This window comes from Lineus longissimus, chromosome 6, assembly GCF_910592395.1.
Source record: "Lineus longissimus chromosome 6, tnLinLong1.2, whole genome shotgun sequence".
NCBI lineage: Eukaryota > Metazoa > Nemertea > Pilidiophora > Heteronemertea > Lineidae > Lineus > Lineus longissimus.
Window position 1 is genome coordinate 13,173,840 of NC_088313.1, and position 23,126 is coordinate 13,196,965.

Consider the following 23,126-nt stretch of genomic DNA (forward strand, 5'->3'; position numbering starts at 1 on the left):
TAGTCCCCTAGCCTGACCAGAACTAACATCATCAGTGCACTAAAGTGAACCTAACAAAACCCTCAACCTCTAACCAAGGCCATAGCCGATATAACACATTATCGAACCCTAACCTTGGGTCAAGTTAACTACGTTTCGTGTGCTATATAAAGCGAACTTAGCCAAGTTATGGATTCGTAACCTTGGTACAGACGTGAGGTCCTAGCAATCCCAATTGACCCTCGCATTGAACCAGATTATCCATCATGCTTACATAGAACATAGGATTTAGTTAGCTCAACCCCAACCCTTGCCGACTATTGCCGACCAATCGCGTGTCATTTGGAACAATTTCATCACAACCACCAGATACTTAAGGAATTGAACCCGAGGCGGAGGACCTTGGTTGAGTTACCAAGACACTCGAGGGTGGAGCTAAAATACAGCTAAAATACGGGTGGAGCTAAAATTTCGTCCAAACCCTCGCCTATCGGCGTGGGTTTGGACGAATATCGGCGAGGGTTTGGACGAAATTTTAGCTCCACCCGAGAGTGTCTTGGTAACTCAACCAAGGTCCGAAGCCGAGGGTTCAATTTCTATTCAAAAATACCTCAAACTTAAAAAGATAGGCCACGAAAATAACTTGAATATGTGCGAATTTGGCAAATTCCATCCATCGCCGGCCCGGAGCGCCGGTAGCGCCGTTGTTTACATTATGTTACGGCAGCGCGCATAGGAAGTCCGCATCGGCTCGCTCAAGTGATGCTAAAATCCGCGCAAATGGGCTATTTGGAGCGTTTTTCTCAGCAAATATGTGTAGTGCTCATTAAAAAACTTAGGGTGGTTGATGCTTCCCTGGCTGATTTGTGTTTGAAGCAGTGTTTTGAGAGCCTCAAACTTCTGAAGTGAGATGTGTGCATGGTTTCCACATTTTAGTGCAACCCGAGGGAACTTTGGTGGAGCATCTTGGTTGCGTGTCCAAAACACTCCACTCAGAACGAGGCTTATGCATTTTCCATTTAAAAGTTGACTTTACGGTACCAAGGTATTTTAGAATACAGTGCAAAGCTTTTATAAAACAGTTTTGGTGCTACTATGTTTCGTGTGCTAAAAAAGTGAACTCATCCACGCTATGGATTGACAACCTTGATACAGAGACGTGGGGTTCTAGCAACCCCAATTGACCCTCATATTGAACTAGATTATCCATCGTGCTTCCACAGAACAGAGGTAGCTCAACTCCCTAATACAGTTGTGCTCATAAGTAGTCATACCCCTGTTTATTTTACCTTATTCCTATGGTGAACCGATTTCGGCTTTCACTACATGGCATATCATCTAACAGTGGTTATATCTTGAATTTGCCAAAAGCTTTTCGAAGTATATCAAATTATCGTGAAAATATCAAAATATCAAATATCATGAAAATCCTACTTTTTAAAAACTCAATGATATTTGTAAAAAATTGCTGGGCACTGAAAGTATGATCTGTCCTTAGATGGATATTGATGGATGTTTTTATAAATCTGGCCTCATTTTCATGATATTTGACCATCAGTGAGCATATCAACCCTTAATAAAACACGAATAAAGCTCTTCTTTGTGGAATATCTCGGTGAGGAAGACTGATTGAGAAGTGAAACTTTGCCAGTGAAGGTTACTTGTCAAGGGCTACAAGATGAACCCAACATCTCATGAGATATCAAAACTTTGATATTTTCGATATTTTCGATATAGTCAAATATCACGGAAATGAAAAGAGATTTTTGAACGGTTTCTTCACATTTGTTCTCTGAATATAATGTACATTCATATTCAAGACGTTTTTCATGAATTTTTTCAATACTGGAAAAAGTTGGTTTTTCGCAATATTTTGAGATATTGATATTTTGCAAGATATTTTGAAAAATTTCGAAAGTTTTCAATTAAGATGTTTAGGATGGTATGTAGAATGATAGCAACCAATTTGATAGGTCATCTCATTTATACTATGCCAATGCCGTCAAAATGAATGGGGTATGAATACTTATGAGCACAACTGTAAGTACCAATCGCGTGTCATTTTGTACGATTTGATCACAACCTCTAAATAGATACTATAGTCAAGTGCCAACATTATTCCTAAAACAGTTCTGTACCTGGTGAATTCCAATCATCGTGGCATGTAGCAAATCTTTTCGTGTCAGCTGTAACTGTTTCGTGATAGCCGTCTATTAAACGTGCCAGACTCTATGCCAACACTTCATTGATTATGCCTCCGATTCCGCTTCGTCCCCAGCGGGGCGGCCGTCTCGTATCAGCCACGCCCAAACAGGAAATTTAACGGTCGTGTAATTAAGGCTGAAGGAAACATTTATCAGTTAACCATCAACACGCTCGCTTAGCGCTGAATTCTGCGTGTCATCATGAGGAATAAACAACAGTTTTAGACGTGCGGTCTCTTCCAGTTGCGCTGAAGGGGTTATTGTCGTCCTGGGTGATGCACAATATCACCCAGGCTCTATCTGGCGATGCATAACATCACCCAGGGTGATATTGTGCATGCACAACATCACCCTGGGTGATCTTGTTCATTCGTTTCGCGATTGGTGACGAGGTTGTCAAATCGTAGCATGGTACTTCTGCTATATACCGTAGACGACCGCGCACGGCGCGTTTTTTGTGCAGTTCACTGCACTTTTCATTCTTTTTCATCGATTATTTTGATGTTCCTCGAATAATTTCGAATTGATTTCCCGTCCTTTGGCAACTAAAGATGCCCTTTCGACTTCGGGAATAACTGCCAAATGATGTTTCAAGTCGCGCTGGTGAACCAGATGAACGGCCGCCATTTTTTTTGGCCGTGAACATTTCCTCGTCCGCCGATTCGACAACCCCGTCACCAATAGCGAAATGAATGCACAAGATCACCCTGGGTGATGTTGTGCATGCACAATGTCACCCAGGGTGATGTTATGCATCGCCAGATAGAGGCTGGGTGATATTGTGCATCACTCAGGACGACAATAACCCTTTTGTCTCCAGTTGCGATTGGAACTTTGTTGCATCCACACCGACATTTCTGGAGAGGAGACGATGATTAAAACTGGAAATGTTTTAAACACCTCAACAAAAGTAAGGTCCCTCTTCAAGATGATCGGTCACCTTTTTTAATGTCCACAGCCATGCCATGGAAATTTCAGGATATATCACAACATTTGTCTAAGGCTGAATTATAAAAATATTACTGCTTTTGTCATTTTTATAAACCAACCCTTTTTTCACGTACAGGTATATTTCGACCAGGTTCAGGCGTACTAACAAATGGTATGTAGTTTTCACCCAAGCACATAGTACAGTAAGACGTTTTCATTTCATTGCAGTGGACTTCAGCAAATACATGTATGATCAATGACGGGGGGTTGCTTACTTTTGCAAGATGTTTTGTTGAGGTGTATACATGCTATAATTGTACCACCTTACCGTACAAGAAGATAGATGTACAATAATGATCATTCAAATGTCTAGTATCAAGGCAGCGGCAAATGCCTTCTGTGGAGTCGGCGCTTTGTTGGCAATGGATACATAATTCCTTTAATATCCCGAATACATACCAACTGATTATAAACGTTGCGAGTGTACAAAAGCAACACGGGATGTCATTAGTTCCATCACCTGCAAAGCTTTATAAGTATAAGATCAAACATTCTAATAATATTTAGTACACTATGTCAATTATAGGTATGCTGGTAATGAATTGGCATGTAACGTCATCAAACCATGCAACCAGAAAGGATCAAAGAAAAATATTGACCATGTTACTGTAGACATGTAACAATAATGTCTCAGAATGGTAAACAATGGTCCGGAATCCTGATGACGCATTCAAGATTCAGCCTGCATCATTTGCCTATTTGAAGACTGTATTTCACTATTGAATCTAAAGCTTGCATCATTCAACACGTTTACTGGAGACCTAGCCATGAACTGTGTGGTTATCGAATGCACCCATTAACACACGCCTGATTAGAAAATACTTCGTGAGAAGATCTGAAGAGCTCGTATTATCCCCGCAGCCAGCGTTCCTCGAATTCTTAGTACTCGCACGGCTTTGGCGTGTTCAAAGGCTCAGCATGCATCCTCTTTTATATTCTAAGTGATGTTAACTATAAAGTGACTCTGATCTTCAATTCAAAGGCATCTTGTAACGAAGACAAATTAAAGTGCTACCATCAGTTAATTTGAGATTGAGAATTTGTTCACCAACCGTGCATGTACGTAGGCGTGCGTGAATTACATAGGATGGACACATTTAAATGGAATGAGGGCTGAAGAGAGAATCAAAAGGAGGCCCAGTTCCTCCAGCGTGTTTCCCGCTGCGATCGCTTCCAACTGAAAACTAACATTTCTCGGGCCCGGCCGAGATTGGGTTTTTTCAAGAATACACAGTAGTGTGTGGTCGCTCGACTGGGAAGTGAATGCATCATCAAAGACGCCAACCGCACAACTAGAGTGGAAATTATTTAATTACAAGATAACCAATATTTGGGACCGAGAGTTTTACGCAGCGCACCCCCCCCCCCCCCCCCCCCCCCCCATCAGACATACACAGTACACAAGGATCCATGGCATAATTTAGAGCAAATCAAAAACACCAACAAGGAAAATCTACAAGCTCACCATCATGTCTGACACACAAACCTTGCCCAAAGTGTGATAGATCTATACGACACAATGCATCATTGATAGTCATGTTAGAACACAAGACCTGAGTGGCACCAATTGGAGGAAGCTGCACCGAAATGAACCCCACTCAGTTGCCCATCAACCGCCTCCTTATCCTATGCACCATGTCCAATCGCGGAGACGTCGTACACTTATACTAAACGTGTTGTCGGATGTTACATGTAGATTTCCTCGCTTCACGATATCTTGTACCTCAATTTGCTACACGGCCATTAATGGTAAGAGGCTGAAGTGGGTTTCATGTATCATAACGCTCACTCTGTCATCAATATCGGGTGTGTTGCGTCCCAGTTTGCGTTGAGGTGCAGCCGTGATATCGATTTGGTCAAATACTTGAGCAAGATTGGATGCAGATACGTGTTGCTTTCCCGGTTAGGTTTCCACTGCTGGGGATGCGATTGCGACAACGGGAGTGCTTTCTCATTTCACGCCACACTGCACCCAAACAAAACAAAAATCGCACGCATTATAAAATTCATGCGATATCGCGCCAAATCCCATTCAGTGGAAATCTACCTTAAACCAAGAGCTATACGCGTCGTGTTAGCTGTGCAATAATGACAAGAAGTGCAGTAGGGCAAAGCTACTCCAAGAGCCGTTACCTACTGAACGGTTTAGTTGGCTGCTTCAAAAGCGACGACTTAAGGAAAGGGCGAGACATGGTAGTTCCGAGAGTGATAAAGTGCAGCTGTGCAAGCAGAGACATTTGCATGTGTGACCCTTTTCCCGTCTCCTTTTCTTGTGGCAAAAAATTTGTAACAAAATTCTTACTACCAGGATCAATAAGGTTGAGCAAAGCGTGCCTGTCTAAACAGGCAAACGCTTCCTATTCGCTGCTTTTCACGATCACAGCTATAGAATATCACGATCTGTAAGTCTACGCTGCAACGAGAGACAGCGGTAATTGCCACTCTCCAATATGTCAATTGGATATTTGCAGGTCCTCGGTTTTATTGGGTCACTATCGAACGGCTACATTTCTATCGAGCTTCTCTATCAATTCCAAGTTCCATCTATATATTGCTGATCAGGAGCTAAGAGAGATAATCACCACAGCCCCCTATTCGCTAGGGCCTACAGTCTTGGAAGTCTGGATTTAGAGGCAAGCGCCGCAACATCAGCGGTAATTGCAACATGTCAATTGGACATTAGCAGAGGTCGCTGATTTTATTGGTTCGCTCTCGTAGAGATCTTTAAAATGAAGATTTCAATGATCAGCACCATCTGATTTTTGCTGTAGCTAAATATTCTTGCTTGGGAAAAGTAGAATCGCATTAAAACATACCCAGAGTTGGATTTTACCATCAACGCCATGGGAAAACATGTTTTGTAAACAGAGCTGCAACTCGAAACAGCCGTAATTGCTACACTTTAACATTTCAACTGGATATTTGAAGAAGCATTTGGTTTTGTTGCTTAACTGTCTAACAGCAAAAATATCCAAATGAGCCGTTTGCTATCAGCTATCAAATGACTCCTCAAATGAAGCTTTCAGTGGCCATCACCGGCTAACAAATTAACGGGAGCAAAATCTCCTTTTTTTTAAAAGATAATTGCCCATAGCCCCCTCCCCTCAAACAATATTTAAAAGCTTCATTTCACAATCCTATACGATTGTGAAGAAGGAAAATCCCGACCTGTAAGCCAACACCGCAACGTGAAACTGCCGTAATTGCCACACTTCAACCTGTCAATTTGATATTTGCAGGAGTCTCAGCCTTTATTGGTTCACTATCGAACCTTTGCTGTATACATTATTAATCATAATTGGTTTACTCACTCTTTGGTTCTGTTGGATGAAGTAATTTGAATCTCATCTCGAGTTTCAAGCAAAGATGTGACAAAATGGGTCGTTGGGATGTGAATTGGCTATTGATGAAGTCAATAGATTTCCTAACGCGACAACAGAATCGGGCCTCAGCGAATTGACGGAATGAACGGAATAAGATGGAACGTGATGAAATCATGCGTAATCATCGCACAGTTTGTTCCACTTTACTGGTGTTTATCCCAGGCGCCCTCTCCACAGAAAGAAACCATGCCATTATCTCCCGCTGCCCCGCCCTTCAACTGGAAAACTTTTTTTGCGACTGTTTTAGGCATGTTTTTATCATGTTGAACCATTTTCTGTTTATTCCGTTCCGTTCCGTCAATTTGATGATGACTAGAAATCGACAAAACTTCAGGTTTGGTTAAAAAATGCATTGAAAGAACTTTGCTGGGCCCAACAGTATAAAATTTCTGATATCGATTGCCTCGTGAGAGGGGATATAACCTTCCATGCTACCGTCAGTTTCAATTCTGATGGCGGCATTAAGGCGTCCGCTTTTATCTAACTTGGGAGGTGGCATTGAGAGGAATATTTCCGGTTGATAAGGGTGCAGGGAGAGGTATTTTGGAGAGTCGTCTGAATATATCACCGGTTTACTTCATAAAAAATCCAGCTGTCTGACTGAAGGAGACATTTATTTTGCCAGCGTCACTCTCAAAGCCAAGCGGCAAAGAATTGGCGACGACGTTGAGCGAATAGCAGCTGATTTTGCATAAGGAATTGATACCGAACTGAATGGATTGGTCGTCTATTCAACTAAACACCGCGATGATGGGACTTAAAATGTCGGCCAGAAGAGGCGCCTTGCCGTGGTTTTGGGCGAAATGACAGCGTCAATCGAGCAAAAAGTAAGGCAGGTACGCGGCTCCTATAGATTGACGCCTCATCGCCACTAAGCAATATTAGACATTGATCTATCGACCTTCTGCACTGCACTCTCAGTGTTCACAAACAAAACCTAAATTCAATGAGAATTCCTATTTTGAGCGTCATGATCAATAAATCGTTGCTTCGAGAATTTAAATGGATAATGCTGGGAAAGTTTCAAATTATGGCAATATTCGCCCCAAGCATTTGCACCTGCCGCTGAGGAGTGAAGAAGTATCATGGGGCCGCGATAATTCATGACTGACCGATGCTAATTAACATGTATGTGAACATGATAGTAACAAGTGACCTTGGCAAGATTAGTTTAATTTTAGGTCTTTTAAGTACTGAGTAATTAATTAGTTCGTGGCTGGTTTAGGAAGGACACTGCAACTCAAAGTGGCGCTATGATAACCTTGGAGACTTCACCATGGAATGGTGAAGTGACGCAATCCAACTTCCACATAGTCTAAATTAGACAATTGTTCTAATTTTTTTTAATACTCCAGCCGCGCTGAAAGGGTGGATGTCGTCCTGGGTGCCGACAAATGGTACCCAGGTTCGAGATCGACTGGACAATAAGCACCCTGGGTGCCATTACACTAGACAAACAGCACCCAGCTTCTTTTTGCCTGGATTATGGATCTTAGGGACGAGGACGTTTCTTGCAATCTCGTTTTATATCGCGCCGTGGTACTTGCGGCATTAGCAGTGCGCGAAATAAAAAGAACAGATAAACAGAAAAAACGCGTTTAGGCCAATAGGTCTTTGAAAACACATTTCGGATGATTTATTCAGAAAAGGTATGTAGGTATATATTCAGAGAATGAAAAATTGTGTGATGAAAGAAAGGTTTTTAGAGCGCGGTTGGAAACAGGGACGGTCGCCATCTTGCAAAATGAGGGTTATCTTGACACGTGACCTCCGTGAGCGTGGGGTCAACCTCGGTTGTAGGTATAGAAAAAGTGTAGAAGAAGAAGCTGGGTGCTGTTTGTCTAGTGTAATGGCACCCAGGGTGCTTATTGTCCCGTCGATCTCGAACCTGGGTACCATTTGTCAGCACCAGGACGACATCCACCCTTTCAGCTCCAGTCGCCTACAAAAGGAGGCTCGAGTAAAGTATGCCTGATATTCAGTCCTTGATCACCGTCATGACCACAGGTATATGTGAATGGAACAGAAGTTCGCGTGGACGCTTCAAAGACTGTGCAAAACCTCCTCGAGATGGAAAATATCTAAAAGTACGTTCCACCAAAAAACAGGCATATGACAGCAAGCATTGCCATGGCCACAAGGCACCTTGCCGTCCTCCTCAGGATAATCTGAGCCATCTTCACGAGACACTCAGTAGGAAACGGAAGAAGCGTTCCTTTGTCACAGGAGGAAAGGAAGTAGAATCCAAAAAAGTGCCGATGAACAAAGGAACAAAGGATAAGAATTTTTGGTTCTGCGAGGAGTGCTCAATTTCAACTCGTTGCTTTTTAGCTCTTTTGACTTTGACATATTCTGATATGTATCCTTTATGCCAGGCATACGTAATGGTAATCCTCTTAAGTTTATCCGTGAAATGAAAACAACTAGAAAAGTAATCATGTGATCGTGCATAGGCTATTCTAAAGTACACAGGTTGGCCCTGCAAGAAAGCCTTCAACTGGCAAAAGAAAAAATGCCGAATTTTTTCGTGAGATGAAATTTAGGTTGGTGTTCGAGGAATTATGAATTCCACACGGGTCGTATACTATATCGCGTATATATATGTTCTGAAACTTGATTTTTTTTCTCTTATCTATATGTTGTACTATTCCCGAATAGGCTATGTTTAGTTCAGTCAAACAAAAAAGGTTCATGAATGAACACAATATAAATATGGTCACCCAGAAACTTAAAAGGCCCAGAAAATGTTGCTAAGTGAATAAGTGGTGTATTCCTGTTTCGCCTATTTCTGTTCCGCCTATTCCTGTTCCGCCTATTCCTGTTTCGCCTATTCCTGTTTCGCCTATTCAAATGTATTGCTAACCTCCCCACAGACGTAGGAATATGAATCGTCCCTTACTATAGTGTTAAAGGCTATCATTAAGAATAAAGTCTAAAATAATGGATTTAGCGACATGTCAATTATTTCAGTATTATTCGGAATAACTTTGGAAAATTATACATAGCTTACATCGGCTTATGTTTTAGCTTATTTTAAAAGGCAAGAAATAAAATAGTAAGAAAATTTTACCCTTTCATCAGATTTGAGAAAGGTTTCTTAGGCCTGCATTTTATATTGTGGATTCTCTTTCTTTTGTCTTAGTCAGTAACTGGCTTCGTAATAGAAAGAATACCTATAGCTACATTGTTCTTTACTATGACATGGGTTTTACAGCTGATTTTGATCAAATAATTATGAGAATGTACAGTATTATGTATTTTTATCAAAAAGTCATGAATTCCTGTTTTTATAAAATAAGCGACTGCTTTACTCTACTTAATCTATTAGTTTTTACTGTGTGTCAGTATGGTCATATGGTCAAATAAGTCCCGGACTGTCCCCGCTTTCAAGGTGACTCTTTCAAAACGGTCATGGCATGGTTTGTTAACAAAGTTGATGGCATTTGATTAGTCAAATTGTCATCACATCGTTAACATCATCCAATTGTCCCCTCACGTTTTCCCCATAAAATGGACATGCATCCCTAAGGTTCCCCCTGGGAGAGTCGATTTATTGTAGGGGTACTGGAAAGTAGGCGAAACAGGAATAGGCGAAACAGGAATTTTGTAGGCGAAACAGGAATAGGCGAAACAGGAATAGGCGAAACAGGCATAAACCGAATAAGTATAATGGCCCGAAACCTTATCGAAAGCTATGCGTTGTTGATACTTGTCTTGTTAATGTGATCAATCAGGTGAGATAAATTCAATATCGAACTCGTAATACTAGAGGTATTCTATTAAAGGAAACGCTGACACAAATGTCAATAGCTATATATACGAGGACATTTTTTACAGTTCAATAGCATCTGTGATAGGCTTCGAAAAAAACTATCAAAATGTTCTTGACACAACCGCCACAGTTCAATCAATTGCTATTCATTCAGACTGAAGACGCCCTCTGGAGAGTGGAATGAATAGATATGATAACAATTAAATGGCTATGATCAGGTGGGTGAATCGATCTGATAGAATAATGATTGCTTTCCGCATCTTAGCTGCTGTAAAAGGTCCGACAGAAAATGTCCAGCACTGAAACCGCCTTTGATTTGGGAAACGTTTGACACTGACCTTATCAATATCGATAGCTACGTGTACCTACCCCGGATCGCCAATCGACGGAAAAAGCGTGTATCAGGGCTATGGATGCATGCACTGAATAATGTGCTTCCGGACCTATTCAAAGCTGCTGTAAAAATCCTTGCAGAAAATATCGAACACTGAAAGCCGCCGCCTATTTGGCTACATAGTGACCTTGACCTTTTCAATATCGACCAAGCTGCATATATCTGAGACAGATTTCGAATCGACGGAGGAAACGATCATGATCTAATTCAGAGTATCAATGCATGAACCTGCGAAGCGAGGATCCCAAAAGGACGGGTTGTAGCTAACTCGGGCGACAACCCCTCGAAATTCCTCGATTCGAGAATACCAGGAGGATGGATACACGGAGTTTGTCGGCGACTGTGCCGACACATGGTTGAAATGTTCCCAATATGAACAGCATTTCAGACATAAAAATTTTGTGCAAGATATCGTTAAATCTTACCGACTTTCATCTGATTTCACACCTGTCCAATAGACAGAGCGGATTGGAAGTCATCATCGAAATCAACAGGAAAATGAGGAGATGAGCACTAGAGGCGGAAGCCAATTTCAAGGAATGACACGCGGGTTATAGCGAGAGAATGCGATCAGGATCCCAGACTCGGTGATAGTCGCGCAAAACTGCGGGTGTGAAAGGCGAAACTGCTTGATTTGACGACGACTCGCAGTTCAGGGATCCTTGACTGAAATCACTCTGCTGTGCTTTCGTATTCGCATATCTCCAAACTGATGTAGAAATTCTAACAGAAAATGACAAGGACCGAAAACCGCCATCGATTCGACTGTTATTTGATGACCCTAACATTATTGACGCTGCCTCACCTCGATTGGCAATAGTCAATGTTTAGTGAAGGGAACGCTGATCGAATTCAGACTGGTAAAGGATGCGTGTACTGATGGAAAATATTGAAAAGGGCTAAGCATATTCTAGCTGCCTGGTTCAGTATGAAATAATCATTTAATATCTCACAGTGCAATCAATTCCACCATTGGTTACATACTATACCGCTGTGCATATCGTGTACTATTCTAAACATCATTCAGGCAAAGTTATGTCGAAACGTGCATCGTTGCTTACACATTTTATCTGTGATATTCAGGCCTCCTGTTAGAACTACATGTTTTTTCTCACCAACATTTCCTGGATTAATAATACGTGTACACCGTGCGGTGTTATGTTAGTAGTCTTATGCAAATCAGTGACCCAAACACATCCACCGGTATTCATACAGTCAATGTACACTTCAGTGCACTGCACGATTTGGTCTGAGATCATGTAGTTTCTTGGAACACCCTGATATCCTGACTTGCCATCTTTCCCAGATTTCTGAATTGAGACGATGTCGTCAATTCCATCATATACTTTACCAACAAATTTAGGAAGATGGGATTTTTTTCACACATTTGTTTTTACAAGAATTCCTCATCAGCTAATGTTTGCATGCATCCGACATGCCGAAATAGAAAAGAACTACAGGCAGTTGTCCACGAAGAAGAAGAGAGTTTGCATATCGCTCAAAGCCTATTTGCAAGAAGTGTGCGTGGCACAGAGCGCATTTATACAAGTCACGTTCGAGTCGGAAAAAGAGTGAACTCCTGTAGGATAGTCGCAGAAGCCACAGCCGTGTGCTGAAAGGCAAAATTGTAATCAGGATGATGTGAAGCCCGTAGGTTGGGAGACCGGAGTAGGCTCAAAGAGAATATTAAAGTATCCGAAAAAGAGAAACTTTTCATCGGGTGGCTAATTGGCATTACATGTAGGAGGGGACAGCCATGCCACCTTTTTGCTCATCCGATGCATGGAGCTAAAAGTACTTTGAGCTAAAACGTACCGGTACCTTTAGCTCGACGCCTGTTGTGTCAAAATGCGCCTCATAACGATATTGATTATTGATACATTTACATGTACCATGTAATAGCCTGTCATGCTTTCTGCGAAATAGATTCTGATTCCATTTTAACACAAGGAAGCCGCGAGGTAAGTGATGGTACCCGACACTCACCACCTGGTTCAAACTACCACTTTAAAAAAGATATAGCCCATGTCCAGATATCACTTTGGAAAAGAAATGTTTAAAGTCATGAAAATAGGCCTACATATGGTAAGGAGTGTTCGCTCAATTTATTACATGTAACAGCTGAAGTAGAAGCAACATTGGACGCACTCGAGCATGTGAAGAGACATTGCCATGGAGATGCTTAACTCTGTCTGTGTCCAACCCTGGCGACTGTGTAGTATCGGGTAAGGCGATACCCTTTGAGTGTATGAAACGTTAAAAAACGAGTTATCGGAGAATCTGCTGACCCGATTGAATCCCGGTGACAATATAATATAGTGTCTTAAAGGGACTTGGGCATGAGATGTGTTGGCTTTTTATACAAAAATGGCTTCCAGCAGGACCGCAACGTTACCAAACAGGATCATATCAAAATCGTTTAACTGCAATAAGCAATGCACTAGAACGGGGTGGCCTGCCTGAAATTCACAAGCCATGTTAAAAACTGCCTCGTAACACTGGCGAAAATCATTATTAGCGATCAGCATTGGTGTGATACTACCAGTGGCGGCGCATGGTGTCAAGCAGGGGTATTATCCTCCTGGTCGGGTAAATCCCACGCCAAAGTTGTCCCTAAGGCTAATAGTACATACACAGGGACATCCTGGCACCAGTTGTTTTCAATATACTCCGCCTCTCGATATTTTTGTATACGACATAGGAGTAAAACAGTCTGATCTCAGGATGACACAGTGAAAACCTGGTGCATTTTCGGAAGTAAAAAAAAAATATCCTAAAGGTTTTTCGGCCAACATAAATATGCACCTCTTGCAGGTTTTTCAGCCAAATGAAAACCCCGAAATGATTTCTGTGAGTCTGGAAGTGAAAACATAGCGGTTTTTGATTTCGATAAAAACTTCTACGGGGTGTATATCTGTATTCGCCGATAAACCTCTAAAGGAATTTCAAAATCGTAGAAATGTTTATTTCTGAGAGTGTGACGTCTGTTAGTCAATGATAGACATTTAAAAGACGACTTACAAAAATCTAAGAGACGTCAAAAACTGATGTCTATTACACTTAGACCTCTTTCTATAGTATAGACATTTACTGATTGATGTCCATCGAAGTCAGTTGATCACCAACACACAGCCCTTGTTAAACCGGTGTGACAGTGGATATAGTCCCCCTGGAGTCATAGTCCGGTAGCATTGTATTTGACCAATTAAGCAGCATGATCTATTGTACCGCTAACCCTAACCAAAACATTTAGCAATGCGGGCTATTGTTACACGGACTATCAGCCCTAGGACTACTATCCCCGTCACACCGGGAAATTGAAGCAAAGAGAGAAAAAAACGTTATCTACTTGCTGCTCTTCATCATATATAACGAACATCACTTTGCATTTTTTTAATCATATTAGATCATTTTAGCAAACCTCAGCATTATCGAGAAAACCAACTGTTAGCATCTCTATTTCTAAGAGATGACAATATCTTATTTCAACTTTTCAATATCAATTTGGCGAGAATTTCCTGTGTTTTTTCCGCTGCAAAATTTGCCAACATCCATTTCTTTTCTTCATGAATCCATTATTTTTGAGGGAGCCAGCCGATAGACACATAAAAAAGTGCGTCTTTTGCCATTACTAACCGAACAGGAGACGGATAGACACATGTGTTTTGTCTCAGTTCCGACAGGTGCCGGGGATTATTTTCAGTCATTTTCCCCGAATTTTGTTCCAAACCCAGTTAACATGGGTAAGCCTAGTAAGAAGATTATTTTTATCCAAAGCAGTTTCGATATACATGCATACTTATTATCAAGAAACTTTTAGTGAAACTGCACACGCAATATATTCGCTATTTGTTGCAAGGAGGTGTAGGCCATTGTCGATTTAAGGGCATGCTCCAAAGAAACAAACATTTCCGTTCATGTGCCCTAGCCAGTTTAGGCTTATCGACCACCCTGAAATGTATTTCGTGAGGTCTTTTTTATCAAGATTTGCCCTGATGACCCTTTGATAAAAATTTGTAGAAACAATAGAATTTAGGCCTAGGTGCTAGCGGGCATTGTTTAAAGACAATATGCAGTATATTAATTAGGCTGGGCCTAACGTCCTTAAACAGTGAAGTAAGGGGCAAAATAGCGTTATGAATGACTAATTCGAAGGGGGGGGGGGTGTATATTACTTTCACACGGCCCCTGGCTAACACATACTACGCAATGATGAGTGTTATCTTCAATGTTAGCACAAAGAGATAGGCGTGGATCAAATCCAAAAAGAGCTTCTTTTCGTTTTTTTCATTCGTGAAAACATTTGGGGGTAGAGTAGATATGCTCTTACAGTGCACTCATAGTGATTACAGGTAGTAAGGTGCTGTACTTCAAACAAAACAGAAGTTTCCGCAAAACAATCGTTTCTCCTAAACCAGATATATTGGCATCAGAAAATCATTTCAAGTGCTCTTAAGAAACAGTTTAGTTCTTGATTTGCCTCCCGGGTTGCAGGGCTGAATAAAGCAAATTTGGCCACCTAGGAGTTAAGTGTTAAACTAAAGCAACTGGTCTTAGACTTGGATATCCTCGAACTTAAAGTCAAAAATGTCGTTTACTGCAGCCATTTTTGTTTTGAACTTCATGATTATTTGTGATGTTATCACCTTATCCATCATGATAACAGCTTTCTACTTCGCCCCTCCGAATGTTGTCAGGGATTTCAGTGTTTTGGATTTGGCCCAAACAATGCCAAAGCCTAAGTACTATCCTGAACCTCGTGGTCTTATACTTCCTTTTATTGGTCATAAACTGCAACACCTTGCTGGTCAATAAAAGAGAGTGGATGCAATTTACAGAACTTCATTATCACGCTGTTATAATCCTGACCAATACTTGTACCAATGTCTCAATTATGAACTCGTAAAAGTTACACAGTCAGCCAACACAAACTCCAAAAGACTCATTAATCCAGGATATTAAAAAGTATATAATGAGCGATATATAACCTTTAATGAGCAAGTCATTATCCGCTCGTTAGCGTGTCTCTTATTGGCGTTCGTCACGCAAAGCGTGCCGGAAAATACTAAGATCCCGAATTACTCAAATAAAAACACCAAAGCGTGTCATGATGAAATCTATTAAGTCAAATTGCAATTCTTGTTTTGGCCATAACCGAAAATAATGAGGAAAGTCTTTGGAAAAAGGACGCCGTATCATTGTTCATTTATGAATAAAAAGAGTTATACTTGTGAAAAGATTGTGTAAAATTACAATTCGCGTAGAAGTCAACCAAATGAGTGGTTTTCACAAAGCAACCGAAACGCATACGCCATCGCATATTTCATTCTGAAATATCCTTCAATGGCGAAACTGCATTGAAATAAACCCACACACAAAAGAGGTTTGATGGTGAACTGTATTAAAAATAATATATATTCTTAGTAGTATTACATTTTGATAGTCAAACTCGCCCCAGTGCCGAAATTAAAAAATTTCAGACACTGGAATTGATCAATTGCCGCCATCTTGGATGTCAGGATCCTGAGATTCAGGGTTTTGACAATCCTACGTCATAAACTGTGTCGCCAGTTCAGACTGTAAATCTTTTTCAGGCCGAATTAGAGCCACTTTCTCTCATAAAACTGTTTTGAGAAAGATTCTTTCCTGTTCTACATCCGCGGTACTGCTTTTCAAGATGATGGCAAATGACTAGTTCTAGAGGCATAGGAACGAAATCAGCGCCTGTAGTGTCAAGATTATTTAATAATGGGCCTTTATTGATGAACATGAACACCAAGAGTTATAATGTTGAACAAGTGACAAAGTTATACCTATAATGTTTGATTAACCAATTGACAGAATTTCACCTTGAGAATAATGTTTTCACCACGACTTCTACGTCGTGTGAGGTCTTTTTCTTGATGCGAAGGGCTGGAGTAAGTAGGCCCAACTTGAGTGTTCTAATCTAATGACAAGAAATGACATTTAACATGTTGAAGTAAGGAACACGTATTCAAACTCACAGAAGAGTTGATAAAGTGACAGACTTTGGTCCGTACTGAAGTACATACATGTATTATGTAAATTATAGCATCATATTGGTTGAGAGTCTTTCAAATCTTTCATAGCATATGAAGAGAGTATATTTTTTCGTTGAATTTTTAGTTCTTCTATTATTGTTTTGCACATCAGGTCAGTTTGTAGCTGAATTAAAATGGGCTTCATCATGGCTTCGAGTTAATTGCCCGCGAGAGCTGTGGGATCAAAGGAAACTTGCCGTTACGTGACTCTTTAAGATTTGAAAGACTCTGGTCTTCTACAATCTTTACGAAAATTAATTCTTCACGAACAAATGTACTTAGTGAGGGTGATTTAACACAGAAATTATAGTAGTAAGAAAAGAATGGATATTTCTATATTCTATTCTTTATTCTATTCTTCTATTTCTTTAAAACTTCAAAATCCATTGTACATGTATCTGAATACTTACTTTGCCAAAATCGGACAAGGCATGACCAAGAACAAGTAATTTGAAGCAAAATACTCATAACTTTCCCTGCTATTTTAAGCTTTTTCGGCGTGCATTGGCAGAATCGTATAGAGAAGACATAAACCGAACTACTTTTGAAGGCCAAATCCGAGTACATTGACTACCACAACATTTTTATTATTTTCAATAATGCCAAAATAATAGTGGAAAGAGCAAGCAGGATTTAGAAATTATTTTATGGTGAAACAACTTGAATCTAACGAAGTAGCCACTAATAGAAGCCATACCCAGATACTTTCACCAAACAGCAAACCTTAATTGATAAAAAATATCACAACCACCATGACCACAGAAAGAGAGTTTGAATAAACCATTAGGATGAAATAAAGAAAACAAAATTTTTAGCACTCCTATTCTGGTAGAAGCCATAAACATACACATTAATTCAGCGAATTTTAATTCATTTCGGTCAAAACAATGTAATTCTCTCAATAATTCAACAATTCATTTTGCAAACGCATTACCTGAATGCATTTCATTGTGCTACACTGAATTTATTTGCACTAAAGACTTTCTATTGATACGCTTGTTTGCATTTTCTGGGAAGGAATTATTTGCATAAATAATTAGAGTATAATGTTTCCATAAGGCAATGATTGCCGGCGATGCTTCCAATATGCGGCTGTGGTTATGGCAACCATTAATATACTTCAACAATGAATATGAAGTTTAACACCGCAGTTGCGTGGTGCGCTGTGATATTATCTTAAGCTAAAGCGTTCCGCAAACGAGCGATTTAGATTGATGCGACCCTCGATTTATATCAAGGGGGACGATAATCTCGCGTTTTCGCTGGTCATCGCTGGACGCACGGACTTGCCAGTCAATATTTAACCCAGCGACTACCGGTTTTACCAAAGACGAAAAATCGTTTGGCCGCACATAGCAGCGATTGTATAAGTGCAGCTACAATGTAGCTGCGAACTATTTCGCGGCGCTTTTGAGCACATTTTAACTAAATTCAGAACGATGTTGTGACTGTAATCCACAGACACGTGGTTGGTTTATCTTCGCCCGCGTCATTCGGAACAGCACTCCATAAACGGTTAAAACTAGACCGCAGGAACCAGTCACGGTCTATACGCACGATGACCGACGTTGTGCAGGGGTAAATACCGTCTGTTTGATGACAGCAGAACTGATGCAAATTCATTGCACACCGCGAAAAATGTTTCGGTACCGCGAAAAAGTCATCAAATAACTAAACACAGTCTTATGACAGCAGAACCAATGATAATTGGCTGGTGTTTGTTCAGAACGTTCGCACACCGCGAACAATGTTTCGGGACCAGGACCGAAATATCTTCAAACAAACGCAATGATGGAGGATATCAAAAGTATAGTTCCTGTTTTTTTACCGCAGAATATGATCATTTGATCGAAAACATTTGAAAATCATTTGTTTAAGTGAAATCCGTGTGTCTTTTTTGGACGCAATTTTACAAAATATCCTTTTTCCAGTAAAGTGTTCATCTAGATTTTTTCGATCAAATAGACGGGGATGACATTTATCGGTCCAGTTGTTAAGTAGCTTACCAATCAAGGTACATTAAGATAGCGACCATCGCCAACTTCTTTACGTCCAAAACAAATCTACATTTCTATTACAAGATTCAACATGCTAAATATTGACTCTACTTCGAGAGCAGTCACACATGCATACAAGAAAACAACGTCTGGAATTGCAGACACCATACAGCGAGTAGTACATTGCGTGCTTATGCTATTCGAAACCACTCGTCCAATCACTTTTACCACACCCTGTTCTTTAATAGCTCCATACTCAGCACAGCCTAGCAGGGATCTTTGATCCAAGCCATTACCACTCCCTCAAAACCTTCGTGACCAAAAGATTCTGACCTGACGACCAAGCAGGCAGAAAATTGCTTTTTCTAAAATTGGTATTGAACAAAGCGGATTTCTGTGCTATGCGGGCCGACGGAGCATGTGCTAAGGGAAATACTCGCAGCTTGTGCGCGCATATCCTAAGAAGACGATATCTCATATCATCTGTCATGTATAAACGTAATCAGATAGCAAATAATGTGCTGATATGTCATGAATGAGAGAGTTAGCAGTCGAAAGCAATACAGCTGCTTACCCGCCTTAAGGGCTCCCCCAACGAAAGCAACATGTCCATTGTGCCACACCAATTATTTTAGGATATACTACAGGGGAACCACACTCCGAGGACACGCTGTTAAGTACAACCTCCCTATTAAGAACGCCTTCTGTATTAAGGACACTCCTATCCATTAAGGACACCCTTTCTCTTAAGGACACTACTTTTGGTCCCAAATTGGTTGTTTCCAGTCAACTTGACCTCTCTGTTCAGGACACCTCTCTATAAAGGACAGCCCTTGTCAGTCTCTAGGATGTCCGTAATAGAGAGGTTATACTGTACTTAGTAATCACTTGACACAGTCTTGTGCATGGAGCGTCAGCCGAGATAGGTGCGAACAAGTTTACGTCTGAGCCAAAATCGCATTCAAGCTAACAATTTTTTTCTTTTTTTTCCATGTGAGTTAATCATGATTACTTCGTCACCTCGTGGGCAGTATAATACCACATAAATGACTGGTCGGCCTATTAGGAAACTGGACCCATGAGAAAACGCTACAGGGGTTAGAATTGATTGCACGTTTGCAACATTATACAGTGATGAACTACACGAGTTGCTGCACATAATATGTCATTAGTGTGCAAAGGGGTAAACAGCAGTTTGCAGTTTGCAGTAGTTTGACCAAAATGGCAAAATGTTCATGATTTTTGTGTCCACGATGATGTTTTATATAAAATCTGTGCAGTGTGATATTATGAAAGAAATCATTAACCGGAGAGTGGGGTCGGTGGGCAGGGGTGGGTGAACTGTACTTTGAATTCTAAGCACGTAATATTATCTACATGTAGCTGCTTTCCGTAACACCCAAGGTGTTCTTCAAAAGTCACACACTCTTGGAAATATAAAACGTATTTTTAGCTTCACAAAAGCTGAAGTTTTTTGGTGAACTCAAATATGCACCCGGAGAGGCTTTTTTATGGTAAAGTGAAACCCCTGATGATTTATGATATCTTAACAATGTGAAAAGTCTTTAATTGTTTTTTTTTCTTCGCTGAAAACCTCTATGGGGTGCATTCTTGTGTTGGCCCGAAAACCGTAAGATTTTTCAAAAGCTTAATAAATACCCTTATTGCTAAGAGTGCGGTCACCTGCAAAGCGATCACCCTAACCGCACATCTCACCAGACACGCTCGCTGTAATGGTCAGTGTCGTGAGTGATTTCAAATTGATTTGAAATCTCCGATCAAGGAGACTATATAGCGTCATTTTCCCCAGCCTCGCAGTTAAAAGAATTCAGGCCTTTTCCAGACTGCATGTATTGTCTTCAACCCGCTCGCATCAAGACCTTAATTCCCACTATTCTATACCGTCTTATCAAAGGATCATTAGTGCAAACCCTGATAATTTCGACCCCTCCGAAATTTCGTTCAGGGTGGTCGATTGACCAAAACCAGAAAGGGTAATGTATACGGATATGACTGTTCCCCTACCCCTCATCTCGATCTCCACCTATTCTGCTGTCAACAATGCATCCCTGGACGGCCGGTATATATATTGTTATTTTGTTTGAAGAAATTACACATGTATATGAAATCGTCTGCCCTTCAAAGAGGTCAGACAAACCCTTAGTCCCACTAGGCACGGTCATTTACGCCAACAAGGCACCCTTTGATGGTAAATTTTCAGAGGTAACTGTCAACGTACGATGGACCATTGATCCAGTGGCGCATCATTATCTATCTAATGACACCCTACATGCATAGCCAAGTATATATGGATACAAACAACGCATTGATCTTGGCGGAATATTGGCAAGATGGATCTGGCGACTAAGTCTCCAATCATGCTGCTGACTTACTCGGAGGCCCCGGATAATACGGTGAATTACGAGTGACAAATGGGCCGTGGGACCCTGGCCATTAGGTTCCCAATCCATCTGATGCGAGTCAATAAACAGGGGTGGATATCTCACACGCCACAATTTAAAATCATGTCTTCATCAGATTTGGTTGTTCTGGAGTAAATCAAATTGGTGGAAAACCTTTAGTTTTTTGCGATAAGAATGAGCATAACACGATGTTAGACGATGTTACCTAATGGAACTTCACTGGGGTTTTGAGCTTTTAATACACCTTAAGAATTTGTCTGCCAACGCCGAAGATATTTCAGCAAGTATGGCTCTAGTCACAGAAAAAAACTAACTAAAGACATGGTTAATCTTCTGAAAAACATTGATTGGAGACACACATGAAGGACCATGACTATTGACATGAAGGTCCCACGACTTTAATGACTAGATACATACTTAAATCTTACTGAAAGACTATGACTAGAGACATCATCATGAGCTAGGTTGAAATGATTTTACTTGCGCTATCAAACACCGCTTGTTGTTCAAGCCACTTTTAGACTACTTATCTGAAACAAAACAACATGTAGATACCGCGCATCGCTCAAGTCACACCTAACCTAAAGTACATCGTCTGTGTTCAGAAGTTCCGTATAAACGGTTTATTGTTTCAAACAGTTTTAAGACAACAATCTTGAACAAAATAACCTCTCAATACCTTGTAGCATTGCACAAGATATTTTTTTCTGTTCTGTCAACACATACAGATAGAACGATCGCTAATCCTATGATCTCGATCGAAGAGCAGCCGGAAATACAAGAGTTCAACCAACATAGCATGACAATTGCTATTTTGAACTCGCTAGGCAAGGTGGGCGGTATTCTCTTCTGTCCTGTTGTGGGCTATTTTGATTTATTTGCATCGGGGACGATCAAATTCTATGACGGAAGTACGCTAAAGAGACATATTCGGAATATATACGCCAATCCCTGGTAAATTCAAGTTCCGCAAGCCCAAGATTCTCAACGCAAATATGCTGCAGACTGACACATGAACGGAAGAAACCCGCCAATACCTATAGTTAACTCAGAATCTGCACGGAGCTTACGAGAGGATGGACCCTTGTACCATATGATGGACAAGCAATTTGGTGATTATTTGTATCGGGCCGATCCGATTCAATTCTATTGGTTGAGACAGCTAAGAACAATAACTGCAACAGCCAACACAACAGCGAATAAAACCCATACGAAAATGAAAATCATATACATCATGTAAACTATGCCATTGACATTGATTGAGTTTATTATGAATGGTTTACGATGTATTATGGTGTAGGCGTCCCATACAGCGTAAAAATATCTGTTTTGAATCAATAGCTTTTTTTTCGGTATGCACTATCTTTTTAAATAAAATAGGAATACTCATTAATAAATTCGTACATGAACAAACTGCAGTAAAATTCGTTGAGTGTTTTTCTAGTTCAAGGATTTCCATCCTGGTCTTATTGTCCAATCAAATGCTGCCCATCCGTGTTCGCCGAGTCTGTGATCAGAAATAAGCCAATCAGCATGGTCCCGAAGAAACGTCATTGCCAAAGCAGAAGGTGAATGGCCTTTTTGAGTTAGATGGTTTCAACGATCTGTGACTATTTCTAAATATTCAAGCTAGGCCCCAAAATATCCACATGTCCACATATCAAAATGCATATCCCTACGGTATGCATGGTAAAATTTCAAATATACATATACATATCCATGTACTTTCAATAACGCTCGTGATAAGATGTTTGGCCGGGTCTATTTGGCAAGCGGCTCGCCGAACAGGCATCTTTTTTTGCCCTGCTTGGAGAGCCGCTTGCCAAACAGCACTAAAAATCAACTCTGTTCGGCAAGTCGGGCTTGCCAAACAGAGCAAAAATACTACCCTCTTTGGCGAGCCGGAGAGGTTACAACATGTT

At 40.7% G+C, this 23,126-nt stretch overlaps 1 protein-coding gene across 1 annotated transcript in view; it reads right to left on the bottom strand.

Annotated features, from left to right (window-relative positions):
• The window catches only part of LOC135489502 (5-hydroxytryptamine receptor 1A-like), a 169,720-nt gene that overhangs the window by 118,256 nt on the left and 28,338 nt on the right, over nt 1-23,126 (bottom strand). The window lies entirely within an intron of this gene.